This window comes from Phascolarctos cinereus, unplaced genomic scaffold (assembly GCF_003287225.1).
Source record: "Phascolarctos cinereus isolate Bilbo 61053 unplaced genomic scaffold, phaCin_HiC Scaffold_9;HRSCAF=440, whole genome shotgun sequence".
NCBI lineage: Eukaryota > Metazoa > Chordata > Mammalia > Diprotodontia > Phascolarctidae > Phascolarctos > Phascolarctos cinereus.
Window position 1 is genome coordinate 55,498,781 of NW_027556402.1, and position 13,152 is coordinate 55,511,932.

The 13,152-nt window shown below is 43.0% G+C and overlaps 1 protein-coding gene across 2 annotated transcripts in view; it reads left to right on the forward strand.

The window, feature by feature from the left end:
• The first annotated feature begins 12,435 nt into the window (after nt 1-12,435).
• Nucleotides 12,436-13,152, forward strand: part of UGT8 (UDP glycosyltransferase 8) — an 88,961-nt gene continuing 88,244 nt past the window's right edge. Inside the window, exon 1 of one of the 2 annotated variants that reach the window (XM_021001356.2) lies at nt 12,436-12,525. The gene's annotated coding sequence lies outside the window, so the exon portion shown is untranslated. The remainder of the gene's footprint in view (nt 12,526-13,152) is intronic. The other variant, XM_021001355.2, reaches the window with a different exon arrangement.

Here is a 13,152-nt window from a genome sequence, read left to right on the forward strand (position 1 = left end):
ACCATCCTTACGTTTTAATTTTTCATATTTCTCTTGTGCTGCCCAGTTTTCCAACATGATTACTCTAACCCAATTTAGGCCAAGCCAATTTGAGCTTGCTGCCTGCTAAGCACCTTTGGGTCTCCCACTTGTTCCAACACCCTCTCTGTTCTATTCCTGATAAGAAAGTAAGGCCGACCACGAAAAGGGTGTGTATAACTGAAAAGAACATCTGGTCCCCTCCTAGACTTGCCCTCATAACTATCCCTGCCATCTGTCACCCAGACACTGTGAAATGCTTGCAGTTTTGGGCTATATAAGCTTGCTGTAACTTGGGCTCGGGGCAGCCTCCAGCGATTGCATCCTGGACTGCCGCCGGCCGGCTAATAAATGCCTTCTGAGTTGAACATAGGTCTCGGTCTCTGATTTTGCTCGGTGTCCAGTTCACTCTAGTCCTCTCTTTTCTCCTCTGTAAATAGATGATTTTAGAAACCTGAAAATTTTATGATCTAGAGATGACCCCACTTCACTTATGAAACAAGGAGGAGGTAATCTTCTACCTGCCTGAGTTCTGCCTATATGTCCAGAAGTTCAGAAAATGTAAGCAAAATTATTTTAATGTTCATTGTTGCTAATATATATTTTTAAATGAGTCAAATTTATGATACAAAAGAGCTGTATTTTTATGTGCAGTATGTTCATTAGTATTGGGGCTCACAGGGTAAGGGGATGGAGGACATTGTGCCTAGCTAGTACCGGAGTCTGAGTAGAACCCTTGGGGGTTAGAAAGGCAACCAGGAGGGGCCCTGAGGAAGGAGAATAGACAAGTAAGTGACATATTAGGGAAATAAGGCAGTAAGTAACACGCTAGTGAAAGGAGCCAGTTAGCATTAGAAAAGTAAAACAAAGGTCAATTAATTAGGCAAACTAGCCTGTGGATATGGGACACAGCACCAGGGCGTCTTGACAGCAGGTAAGTACATAGGTCTGTTTAAGCAAACAGGCAAATGAGATCATTTAGGTATGGCAGATGAGTGTACCAGAAGGCAGTGAATGACATCCTGAAAGGTGGGTATCTGGTGGTAGATTACTTTCAGAGATCCAGGAGAGCAGTCAGTCCATTCCAGGGAAGCCAAAGAGCGAACAGTATAGCTAAGGGGGCTGGAATTCAAAAGCAGGATACAGTTCTTGAGAGGACTGATGAGAGAGCAAGGCAAGTACTTATACCTGGGTTACAGATCAGGTAACCTAGGAAGACAGGGACCTAATTGCTGGAATGACACTATAAGATTGGGGCTTGATGTCAAAGAATAAAATGAGAATCTTGTTACTAGGACCAAGACTACTTACTGCTGACCTATCTGAACTATGAACTTAAGGATTCTCCTTATTTTCCCCTCAAATTGGCCACAGAGCCTGGATAAAGCTAAATCTACAGCCAGGAATCCTAGGTGCATGGAATGGAGGAATGGAGTTGTAGAGGTGGTGAGTAGCTGTTGAGAATTAAAAGCCAGAGCAGTTATTACGTCATTATACATACTTTGTAGTATGTTAAAGTCTCTTGAATAAGCAACAGGTACATATATATATGTATGTAAATATATACAGGAACATATATATATATATATATGCTGTTTATATAGTTTGCATTATAAACGCTACTGTTTTAAATAATTAAGATTTATAATTGCTACAAATTTGCTTTTATTTTATCTTGATCACAAGTCACTGAATGTTTATTAAAGGAGGAGGTTTACTCTGCCCTAACACAGGGTCCCTTGACTTGGCCTGTCTCCATCTGGAAACATGTCTGGTCAGTCATCAGAGTTTGGTGACTTGTCAGTGGTCACAGGCAACCACCAAGCTGGAAAGTCCATGAGCTTGGGACCTTTTATGTTCCTAGACCCAGAATCTGTATCAGGGAAGCTGAGGCCAGTAGTAGGGTGTACATGTAGAAGAAGCTGCATCAGGGAGATGGAAGATAGATAAGATGGATGGAGAGATAGCTGGATAGAGAGATAAATATACACACACATGCCCTGGTCTTTGGAATGCAAATTCTTAGGAGCACTTAACATGAAAAGTAGAAAATAATGAAAGACAAGACCAAGACAGGTGATCTGCTAAACAAAATAAACACCAAAACTCAAAAAGCTAAACAACAAGAACAAACTTTACAAATGTCAAGGGTAATTAATGAAAGTGAAATGTGAACAATGTAGAATTCCGACATTCATTCATGGTAGAGTATTGTGAAAACTTGGCATGAAGAAAATGCTTTTATTAATTTTGGACTTTTAAATTTTTGTATGTATATATGTTTATATGCGCATAGACTTTATGTATATATGTATGTAGGCATGTATGTATATATTCTGTGTGGATAAATACATTTTCTTTCACTTAAGTCTTTTTCTGAGGAAAGGACAAAAAAACAAAACAAAACAATGACATAAAGGTTTGCCCAGGTTCCTGGAAGCTATACCAGTGAAATGTTAGCTGTGGCTGTCCTACAAGCTTGAAAGGCTTAGATGGAGCCCAGTCATGGACTGTGTGCTCAAGCCTTGGAATACAATAGGTACTTAATAAATGCTTGTTGGTGAATTTTCTTCTGAGGACTAGCCAGTTAGAGAGGGCTTCCTGATAGTTTTTTTGTTTTATTTTAATATTTTTTTCTGCTATCTTTTCTTTTTATACTGCCTACATTTCCCTTTGTATCCCTAGTTCTTAACTCTCTCCCAGAAATCCATCTTTTATAAGAAAATAATTTATTGAAGAAAAAAAGCAAGAGAAAAAAATAGCAAAATCACTCAATATGTAGGAAAAAATAAGATAATAGATACAGTGGATGCTCCACCCGTAAGTATCACACTCTGACCTCTGCAAAGGAGTTGAGGCAGAAAGTGTCTCCTCAAACTTCTTATTTAGGGTCAAGTTTGTTCTTTATAATTCCACAATATTCACTTTCAATCATTCTGAAGAAAACCTCTGGCTTTGGGGGTCTTGTTGAGTTTCATAAGGCTCAAATGTGTAAGCTACTTCTGTTCTAGATGTCCTCTCTTCCTTTTCATATATAAATAGATAGATAGATAGACAGATAGATAGAGATATATACAGACAGATAGACAGATATTCCTCTATATCTGGAATATTCCTTACTGGAATCTCAACAATAGAAATTTCCAGTGTAGAGCTGGAGCAGGTCTTGTTAGCCAATACCCAGTGTCCTACAAACTAGGACGTAAGAGGTGAGATACCAATCAGATATAATGGAAAACTTTTGCCTCTGCATAAAAGTGTTAGACTTGGGAAAGCAAGACCAGAGTTCATTTTTAGACACTTACCAGCTGTATGACCCTGGGCAGGTTATTTAACCTTTTAGCCTCATCTGTAAAATGGAGAAAATAACAGATGGTTCTTGTGAGGGTTAAGTGAGTAAATATATATGAAAACATTTGCAAATTACAAAATGCTATATAGTAGTAGCTAGCATTTATATAGTTCTTTAAGATTTGTAAAGCACTTTACAAATCTCATTTGAGAAAAAAAAATGTTAGTTGTTGGTGTTACTGTGATAAAAACCGGATCTTAATCTGTGTTGAAGATCAAACATAAAATGTTGTTTAGCATTTAGATCTTTTTACAACCCGATCCTGTCAAAACCTTTCTTGTCTTCTTATATTCTATTCAACTACAATTTCCCTATGTCATAGCTACGCTGGACTATCTGTTCCTCAAACAGGACACTTGTCTCCCAACCCTGTGCATTTTCACTGGCTGTCCCCTCTGTCAGAAACACTATCCCTCCTCATTTCTGCCTCCGTTGAGGCTTAGCTCAAATCCCACTTCCTCAAGTCCTTTCCAGATCTCTCCCACTGCTAGTGTCTTCCATCGGAGATGATCTCCAATTTACCCTGTGCATAGATGTTTGCATGTTACCCTCCCCGTTAGAATATGAGCTCCTTGAGGGCAGGGGTTATGTTTTTCCCTTTCTTTGTATCCCTAGAAGTTAGTATAGCACCTGCTACTCTGAAAGCACTTGATGCTTGTTGACTTGGTTGCCTGAGCTGTTTCATTTGTCAACAGACGTATATATCTCTACATCCCAAGAGCTCGCACTAACTTGCCTGTATCAAGTTCAGAAAGCAGACTCTTGTGGCATCCATTTCTCATTTCTCCAATACAACGTCTACAATGATGCCTCAAAACTGATAATACTAAAGCACAGACATGACCATGTCACTTTCCTCAAGAAGTTCCAGTGGCTCCCTATTTCCCCTAAAATAAAATACAAATTCTTCTGTTGATATATAAAACCCCTTACAGATTGGCCTTAGTCTACTTCCAAATTCCAGATGCATTTACCTATATTTACTATGGTCCATATATGCCACTCTATCTCCTGACTCCATGCTTTTGCCTGGAAAGCTTTCCTTCCCTACCTCTGTGTCCTGAAAACTCCAGGTTCCAAGGTTCAGTGCAAGGGCTATATCCTCCAAGAAGCATTTCCTGAATCCCCCATTTGTTAGCCACACCTCCCTCCATTATTTAGTATTTCTTTTGCATATGTAGAATTTTTATCTGTTAACATTCTGCATCCCTTCAGTTGATGTAAGCTCTCTGAGGGCAGGGATAGCTCTTTCTTTGTACCCTCTACGCCTTGCACAGTGCTGAGCACAATACAAGTGCTTAATAAATGCTTGTAGTGGATTGACCATAGTTGACTTCCCTCCTCCTGAAGATAACCAGGTCCAAAGTTCTGCTGACCTCCTAGGGAATAGCCTTGATTGAATGCCATGTTTGTCCTTGAATTCCTCTGGGTATTTAGGGAGAAACCAATAAAATACTTTTAATTAAAAATAATAATGTTTATAAAAAGATTAGGCCATGAACATCATAGGAATCTAGGAAAACTGACTGTTCAAGGGTCAAGAGCATGTACAGAATGCCTAACAACAATAACTCATATTTATATATTGTTTTAAGATTTACAAAGTGTTTTTATTTTAAGAAAAAAAAAAGACAAAGGAGAAAATATGTTTAGCCAACCAAAGAGCAAATTTAAAATTTTCAGAAAGTAAAAATTCTACTGACATTGAACCTTGGACAGATTCTTAAGAATAGCTACAGAAACCTAAACAAAGACAGAATGGTGATTGAAAGGACCTTTGTTCTGGAGCTGAATGGGCTGGGTTCATATCTCAGTCCAGAAACTTACTCTCTTCATGACTTTGGGCAAATCACAACCTCTCTGGATGTCTGTTTTCTCATTTCTGTGGTTTGTTGTTTTTTCTTTTTAATTAATGTATTTATTTTTAGTTTTCAACATTCACTCCCATAAGATTTTGAGTTTTAAATTGTCTCCCCCTCTGTTTCCTCTCCCTCCCCAAGACAGCGAGCAATCCGATATAGGCTCTACTTATACATTTATATTAAACATATTTTCATATTAGTCATGATGTAAAAAAGAATTAGAACTAATGGGAGGAACCATGAGAAAGAAGAAAAAAATAAAACAAGAAAAAAGAAAAAAAGCACAAATAGTATGCTTCCATAAGCATTCAGACTCCTAAGTTCTCTCTCTGGATGTGGATAGCATGTTCCTTCATAAGTCTTTTGGAGTTGTCTTAGATCCTTGCATTGCTAAGAAGAGCTAAGTCTATCAAAGTCAGTCATTGTACAATGTGGCTGGTTACTGTGTATAATGTTTTCCTGGTTCTGCTCATTTCACTCTGCATCAATTCATATAAGTCTTTCTAGGTTTTTGTGAAGTTCACCTGCTCATTATTTCTTATAGCACAATAGTATTCCATTACATTCATATACTACAACTTGTTCAGTCATTCCCCAATTGATGGGCATCCCCTCAATTTCCAATTCTTTGCCACCACAAAAAAGAACTGCTATAAATGTTTTTGTATATGTTGGTCCTTTTCCCATTGTTGTGGTCTCTTTGGGATATAGACCTAGAAATGGTATTGCTGGATCATAGGGTATGCACAGTTTATGCCCCTTTGGGAATAGTTCCACATTTCTCTCCAGAATGGTTGGATCAGTTCACAACTCCACCAACAATGCATTAGTGTCCCAATTTTCCCACATCTTCTCCAACATCTATCATTTTCCTGTTTTGTCATGTTGGCCAATCTGATAGGTGTGATGTGGCACCTCAGAGTTGTTTTGATTTGCATTTCTCTAATCACTAGTGATAAGTGATTTTTGTTTTTTCATATGACCATAGATAGCTTCAATTTCTTCATCTGAAAACTGCCTATTCATATCCTTTGACCACTTATCAACTGGGGAATGAGTTGTATTATAAATATTTATTAATACCCACTATATGCTAGGCATTTTGCTAGAGGTAGCATTAGACAAAGACAAAAATGAAACAATTCCTACTCTCAAGTGTATTCAAAAACCTTTAGGCATACTTACTATCTGGATGGAGAAAGAATCAGAGCACTTCAGATGTGAAAGGAGAGTTAGAGATTATCTTACCCAGCTCCATCATTCAGGAGTATGAAGTTTATGGAGAATACGTGATTTGCCCAAGGTCACTCACGTGCCCAAGGTCACCTAGACCTGACTCCTTGCCCAGTACTTGACTGTGCTGTCATAATAGAGGAAAAAAAAAACCTTCACGAAATTTTTTCACAACATTTTGCAGATAATGTATTTCTTCCCAAAGTGCAAAACTTGGATGAATCTGTTCTCTCTTTAAAATGGAGATAGAGTGACTTCGAAAATTAATTTTTACTTTAGAAAGTCTATTATTCTGTTATATCTTGCTCAAAGAGTAGGGAAACTTTACTGAACTTGCTGAACAGTCACACTGTTCAACACTTTTTAATAATCATGGGAATCACTGGCCAAAACAAAAGCACAGTGTATTAAATTTTTTTTTCCTCTGCCTCCATTAACCTGTGAAACACCCATATACCATGCTCTGTACTAGACACTGGGCATACAAAGATAAAATGAAATGGTTCCTGCTTTCAATAATCTTCCAATCTACTTAATATTGCTTCTTAACTTCTCTCAAGCCCACAAAATTTCTTCCCCCACTTCTTTCTCAGCAGGGGTTTTTCTCTCAGAATCACTGGAACATAGATTGAGAGCTTCAAGAGCTCCTGTAAAAGTCAGCTACAGTCAGATGGCCAGATAGATCAGAAGCCAAAGTGCCAGAAATTCAGGAGGGGGAAGGAAATGGAGGCATGACCGGTACATTTCTCAGAGTCTGGCTGTGGAAGGAAAGAGATAAGAGGATGATAGGGTGAAGTGACGTTTTCCTAATGATAGGTGGACATGTTTGTAGGCAGATGAAATGTCTAGAACGACGGAATGTGAGGTAGGTAGGGAGGGGGATAAATTGATAGAGTAAATTTAAGGAGGAAGGAGGTGTGGAAGGAATTGAGGGCACAGGAAAAGGACTTGGCCTGGGGAAAGAGAAGGCCCACGTCTTCCTTCAATATAGGAGTAAAGGTGGAGGTTATGGGTGAAAATGTAGATAGGTTTTACAGTGTGAAGGAGGGAAGATGAAGAAACTCACAGCCCATTTTAGTGAAATAGGAGGGGGCAGAGGGTCAAGGAGGTGGGTCATTACCAAGGAGGTGGATCTCTTACCTGACAAATTCAGTGGCTTTTTATTAATCCTATCTTCTTTGATCTGAAGCTTTTGAAACCATTGGCCACCCTCTCTTCCTGTGGCTTTGGGGCCTTTTCTCTTTCCTAGTTTTCCTCCTCCCCGTTTAGCCACTCCTCAATCTTTTTTTGTTGGATTCTCATCCATATCCTTCCTTCTCGGCGTGAAATCCCATGGCATTTTCTTGGGTCCTTGTCTCACCAACTCCTTAGTAGACCCCATCTCCTTAAATGGGTTCAACTTTCTTTGTCATGTATTTCTCTGTGTACACAGTGAACCCTTTCAGTCATAGAGCGGAAAAAAAATGTAAGCTCTTTGAGGACAGGGACTCTTTCATTTTTTGTGTTTTGTTTCCCCAACACTCAGTTCAGAGCCTCACTCAAAGTAGGCTCTTTACTGTTTGTCAATTGTTAACAAACAATACTCTGCCCAGTGTTGACAACATTGTTGAATTGAAATTTTCTCATCACACTCTGCACTGGTTGGATATCACAATTACAATTATCCAGTTCTGGAATCCACATTTAAAGATGAATGAGTTTGGAGATGAGTCTTAAAGATATTTAACGGATTATAAAAAATCAAATCCATAAGGATGGATTTAAAGATGAAGTGAAACTCTCCTTAACAACAATCACTTACATAGTACTTTTATTATTTGACCAGACTTATGATTTCATCGGTGTAGGGAATTCTTAGTGAGGAAACTCTTTCTACAAATGCAGAGTTACATGAGGGACACTGAGAAAATAAGTGAAATGCTTTAGAGTCACTCAGTCAGTTTGTGTCAGAGGGAAAAGTTAACTCAGTTCTTATTGAGGCTGACTCTGTATCCACTACTCACTTTAAGGTTTATTCAGCATTTTCAGAAAAGAAAAGTTATTCATAATTTCACATTTTAAATGTGTGAATCCCACTTCTTCCAGATTTTATGGCTTGCCAACAGAGTAAGGCTTGGAGAGTATTTTATGTGGGAACTATGGAAAATAAGAGAAGATGTACAGTCACTTTCCTCAAGAAGTTTGAAATCTAGAGGTGATAGTGGGCCTGTGCATTTGTGGACCCAGTCACAAATAGGTATCTCTTATAGTAGCATAATCTTACCTATCTCAAGGGTAGCTAACGCTCTTGAACTACAGATAAAACCAAAATAAAACAAAACAAAAAGCCCTCAGAGTAACCAGGATATTTACAAAGTTCAAAAAGTTCATGTACTTTACTCTTTGTTAAATTTAAAAGGCCCTTACTCAATTTATTTTTGTTGCATAAGCAATGTTAAACAGTTTGGTTATCTGGTTTCCTAGCTAAGAGAGATAAGAAATAACAAATTTTAACAGTTTGTTGGCACAGTGCCAGGCCTGGAGTCAGTAGGACTCATCTTCCCGAGTTGAAATATTGCCTCATTCACTACCTGTGTGCCTCTGGGCAAGTCACTTTACCCTGTTTACCTCAACTTCCTCATCCGGAAAATGAACTGGAGAAGGAAAATGGCAAACCACTCCAGTATCTTTGCCAAGAAAATCCCAAAAATGGGGTTACAAAGAATCTTACAGGACTGAATAGATCCAGGCTTTCATAAATAGCACAGTCACATCCATGAAGGAAGAGATGAAAAAAGTTTTTAAAACAGTAATAAGAATCCCTAAAGTATGGTGGTCTTGGGCTATTTTGGCACTGGGACAAACATCTAAGCATCCCCCAAGCCCCAGTATACCCATATATTATTAAAAAGCAGTATGACATAATTATATAGAAGTATAAAAGGTGTGGGGTGTGTGTGTGTGTACAAAACAATGGCTTTGAAGGAAATTCCAACAGAAGCTTCAAAAATGTTTGTATGACAGCATTGCTAAAATAAGTATAAAGTATCCAGAGATGATACCATTACTCCTATTTATTAAGGCAGATTTAGTTTAAACTAGTTGTTTAGTGTCACACAGCTAATAAAAATATATATGGCCAAATCTGAACTCAGGTCTTCCTTATTCCAGGTCTAGCATTCTACTGATACCACCTAATTTTTTTTAAATTAAAACTCTGCGTGGTGAGTTTGTTAAAATAAAAAATAAACTACAAAGCAGTCTTACTATCAATGCACTGCATAAAGTATAATCATTGCTGTTCACACTGCTGACATTCATTCATGAAAAGGTTATGTTATATTCAATGTATTCTATTTAAGAGAATAGTCCTTTTTTGAAAACTTTTCAAATATAAATATGGGTAAAGGTTTTAAAAGGTCTAAAAGTGAATTTTCTAGAACCTTCCATTACCTGGCAAATAAACGAAGTGTTTTGAAAATAACTTCACTAGAGCCACCTGAATAGGTTTACACTTTTCGTTTTCAATTGCATTTTGCTTGATGAGACATGATAAGCGAATTTTATGGAACAAAGTAAATAATTTGAATTTATATAGTTACCTGTAATGCTGTTTTATCTCAAAGTTGACAAATATATACTCAGACTAGAGCTGTTTTTTTCACCTGTCTAGCCCAAATGACGATAATCACAGGCAGCAGTTCTGTACCAATGGTGCTTAGAAATGTTTGTTTAAGGATTGGGAAATCAATGCAAGAGTATTTCAGTCCTGTCCAAATCTTCATGGCCGCTTTTGAGGTTTTCTTGACAAAGATACCGGAGTTTGCCATTTCTTTTTCCAGCTCATTTTCCAGATGAGGAAACTTCGGCCAGCAATGTTAAGTGACTTGCCCAAGCTCACACAGCTAGTTTGTATGGCTGGATTTGAAGATGAGTCTTTCTGACTCCATGCCCATCACTCTACCTCTGACTCACCTAGATGGTGGAAATTCTAGGCAAGTCCCAATAGTCTTTACATAAGGGATATGACCTCAACTGCCCCAGGTTACAAAACAGCCTGCAATAACTTTTTTATATACTTCAGCGATTTCTTTAGGGTATCCTTAATGTTGGTCATAAACCATTTTAAATTATTTTTAATAAATCTGTTTTTCAAAGCTATAAATATTCTCTGACTCACAACAGAATTGGGAAATCTAGTACTACTTAGCCACTGTTCTGAAACATTTCCAGTCTCATGCATAAAATAACAATAGTAGTAGATTTACATAACGCATTAGGCTATCGGGACATAAACTTTCATTAAGGAAGGATCCCAGGCCAACTCTTTTTTCATATGTCACAAGGCTGCACTCCTATGGACTATGCCCCCCCCTTTTTTTAGTCTTCTGTCAGATTGTAAGCTCCTTGCAAGCACTGTTTTCCTTTTTATTTGTATTTGCACCGATGCGCACCTGTACCTGGCACTAGTTGGTTGGCTTTTAGAAAATATTTATTAAGATTTGCAAAAAAATGCTTTATGATCATTAACTCATTTTATGCTCCCAACAACCCTAAGAGGCAGGTGCTATGCTTAGCAATTCCACTGTACATAGGAGGAAACTGAGGCAGACTTGCCCGGGGTCATCTCCCAGGTAGTGAATGGCTGAGGCTGGAGGGAAAGCGCCACGGTCTCCTTGCAACCTCGTTTTAAGTTCTTTCCCCCGGTGAGGCTGGCTCTACGCTCTGAAGCCCCACGCTCTCCTGGGCTGCGACCACCCAGGGCAGCAGTGATGCTCTGAGTGCACGGTGACGGGGAGAACACCGCCAAGGCTTTGTTCTGTGCCCTTGCTCCGGGAGCATCCCGGGTTCATCCCCAGCGCCAGAGGCTGCACCGAATCCCTTTCCTCCTCCCCGCTGCAGAGCCAGGCTGCGCACCGCCGACGCAACGGAACGGCGAACCGCCCCACTCTCCGGGCCCGGCAGGGGGTCCCGCCCGGCGGGGTCTGAACGTCGCCCCGCGCCCCCGGCCCGGCCAGGGATGCCCGCTCGGCACAAAACAAAGCCAGGCTCCAAGGTCCAACTTTGGGAGGCAGCACAGCCTGGACTAAGCGCGGGCGCGCCCCTGATCGAGTCGAAGCCCCGGGGCAGCGGCCCGAGCCCCGTCCCGGGCCGGGTTCCGAGGCCGACTTCGGCTGTTCCCGACGCTCCCCGGAGAAATCCGGGTCAGAGTTAGGGTCAAGGTCAGGGGTTTCCGCGCCCCGACCCGCCCTGCCCCGCGCCCAGGGGGCTCCTTTTCATCCCTCGGGTCCCTTCAGGAAACTTTCTGAAAGGGTGGGTGAGGGGGAGCCCCGAGGGGAAGGGGCAGGTAAGAGGGAGCCGGGGAGGAGGGGCCGTGGCCGCGCGGGCTGAGGGGCTTTTGGAAGGGAAGTGGCAAGTCGGGGGCGGCCGGGGCCGAAGGAGGCGGGCGGTGAGCGGCGGGGGCACAGGACACGCCCTGCGGGGGGAGGGGCGGGGCCGAGCGGCCGTCCCAGGGTTCGCTGCCCGGAGCGAGCCGCGGGACTGACTCGAAGAGCAGCTCCCTGAGGGGGCGCGAGGGCCAGCCCGCCGGAGCCAGCGCACTCCTCCTCCTCCTCGTCCTCGTCCTTGTCCCGGGAGCCGCCGGCCCGTCCGTCGCTCCGTCGGTGCTGCGTGCCGCGCCGAGTCCATGCGCCAGGCGGGCGGCCCGGCTGCGGCCGCGTGAAGCGCCAGGCCCCGTGGGATGCGCCCCTGAGCCGCGCCACAGGGGAGCTGCAGCCCCGCTCGGGGAAGGGGGGGCAGGGGCCGGGCCGAGCCGCAGGGGGCCCGGCGGCGCCCGCACACCCCCGCCGGGGAGGGCAGCGGCCGGCGGCGGCGGAGAAGCCACGGCCGCCCGCCCACCGCGGCCAACGACCGACCCCGACCATTAAAAAAAAAAAAAGCCCACTCGCTTCCCGAGCCGCCGGAGGCCGGCGGCGACGCCTGAAATTTGAGCAGGAAAACGGGTTCCTTCTGTCTCGGGCTAAGATTACACAGGCGGGGGTGACTCGGTAGGAGCAGCAACAGCAGCAGCCGTGAAACGAGGTGAGAACGGGGAGCGAGACCCCCAGCCAGGCCCGCCCACACGTGGGGAGGGAAGGGGTCAGGGAGAGACGTGAGACCGGAGCCCCCTCAGCGGCCCCTGTCACCCCAGCCGACCCGGGCCGCCCAGAGCCGTCCAGTTCAGGGGGGTGACGCGCGGAAGGAGGCGGGCCGGGTCCCGTGCCCCGGCCCCCCCGAGGTGAGGCGGCGGGTCCTCCCCCACCCTGGGAACCGAAAGTAGGGAGGAGACCGTTCAAGTTCAAGTCCTCGCTGCTGGAGGGACGGGGGCGGGGAACTTCCAAGAAAATAAAACTAGCTCCCAGCTGTCGTGGAAATTCTTGAGAGTTGTCATCATCATCATCATCATCATCATCATTAATATTCGTACTATCAGGAACTCTTGGAAGTGGTAGTTGTAGCTATTAAAAATACACGTGCGGCCGCCCCGGGAGTGCGAGGAGAGGGTCCAGGCCCGTGGGGTGATGCACAGACGTGTGAGGTTGCCCTTGAACTCGAGGGACTGCACAGTGAGAGGGGGAGGAGGAGGTGAGAAGATGTGGCCAGAGTGCCCTGCGGTGCGGGGGGCAGACGCCGAGGAGGGGTGGGGGAGGAGATGGGGCAGATGGCGTG